Source organism: Rutidosis leptorrhynchoides, chromosome 5, assembly GCF_046630445.1.
Source record: "Rutidosis leptorrhynchoides isolate AG116_Rl617_1_P2 chromosome 5, CSIRO_AGI_Rlap_v1, whole genome shotgun sequence".
NCBI lineage: Eukaryota > Viridiplantae > Streptophyta > Magnoliopsida > Asterales > Asteraceae > Rutidosis > Rutidosis leptorrhynchoides.
Window position 1 is genome coordinate 206,921,417 of NC_092337.1, and position 1,708 is coordinate 206,923,124.

Here is a 1,708-nt window from a genome sequence, read left to right on the forward strand (position 1 = left end):
TTAATTTTTAGACTTTTAAGTTTCGACGTTTTTCTTTCTTATTTTTATTTTTTGACGTTTTTCGATGCGCTTCTTTTTCTTTCTCATTTCTACGCTCTAGTTTTTAGGACATAGATTTTTATCTTCTTTAAATTTCGACGAAAAATTATTTTAAGCGATTAAATTGATAGACATCCAAATTTTCTGGTTCATAGTAATAGTTGGATTTGTTAATGGCGAGCTGTGGGCTTCCGATTTAAAGGGTCCTGGCTACCTGCTGCATCTATTGGCTATTCGAAACGTGGAAAAAATCAGAAAAGTCTATTTATTTGATAACATATATAATTTTTATCTTTATAACTAATAGGATATTCAGTGAATGCACCGAGCAAAACGTTAGCCACCTTTCATACGTTCACCACCTGTAACTCGATCAAGACATCTAGCCAATATTGTCGCCGTTGATTTTTCTTTAGAATCCTCATCTAGTCGAACAAGTACTCCAATTCAAATTTTCGATAATTAATTTTTTGAACCCGACTTCACAATTGAGAACCAGGAGGATATTCAAGGATAATTCCAAGATCCTGAACCACTAATCATTCCTCCTGAACCACAAACCGTTAAATCAGAATCTTCTATTGATTCGGATTCAACAAATTCAATTATGGAAGTAACGGAACCTCAAAGTATGGAAGACCGAATGAGAGCCACACGCACTGGCTAAGGTCACGCCATTATTCGGCCAGATGTTAATGCACCAGATTATGAAATCAAAGGACAAATTCTACACATGGTAACTAATCAATGCCAATATAGTGGTACGCCAAAAGAAGATCGAAACAAACATCTTCAAACCTTTAATAGGATTTGTACTCTATTCAAAATCAGAGAAGTTGAGGATGAACAGATCTATCTCATGTTGTTTCCCTGGACTTTAAAGGGAGAAGCCAAAGATTGGTTAGAATCGTTACCCGAAGGAGCGATTGATACATGAGATGTTTTAGTTAAGAAATTTCTTAAAAGATTCTTTCCAGCATCTAAAGCCGTGAGACTTCAAGGAGAAATTGTTACGTTCGCGCAAAAGCCAAATGAAACATTATATGAGGCGTGGACAAGATTCAGAAAGTTGTTGAGAGGATGTCCTCAACACGGTTTAGACACTTATCAAATAGTACAAATATTCTACCAAGGTGTCGACATTGCCACACGAAAAGATATCGACACAACAGCTGGTGGTTCCATTATGAAAAAAACCGCAACCAAAGCTCACAAAATTATTGATAACACAGCCCGCCACTCGCATGAGTGGCACCAAGAAAAAGATATTTTTCGTTCATCTAAAGCGACTAGAGCCAATTCTAGCCATGACTTTGATTCTGTTTCCGCAAAAATAGATGCTTTCGAGAGACGAATGGAAAAGTTTGACTAAAGATATTCACGCAATACGAATCAGTTGTGAGCAATGCAGTGGACCACACTTAACGAAAGATTGTCACATTGAACAAACGATGGAACAACGTGAGAATGTTTCCTATATGAACCAAAGGCCGGGAAATAATTATCAGAATAATTATCAACCGCCAAGGCCAAACTTCAATTGAAATCAAAAAATTCTTTACAATCCAAATGAACCCAACAATAACTCGTACAACCAACAAGGTCCGAATAACCAACCAACTCAAAACAACACTTTCAATCAACAAAGACCTGGCTTATATAAACCACC

The 1,708-nt window shown here is 36.7% G+C and overlaps 1 non-coding gene across 1 annotated transcript; it reads right to left on the reverse strand.

Moving 5' to 3' along the window:
- Nucleotides 1-1,030: 1,030 nt before the first annotated feature.
- Nucleotides 1,031-1,137, reverse strand: LOC139850787 (small nucleolar RNA R71). Its single transcript, XR_011760168.1, has one exon. It is a non-coding gene; the product is annotated as a small nucleolar RNA R71 (small nucleolar RNA).
- Nucleotides 1,138-1,708: the final 571 nt, after the last annotated feature.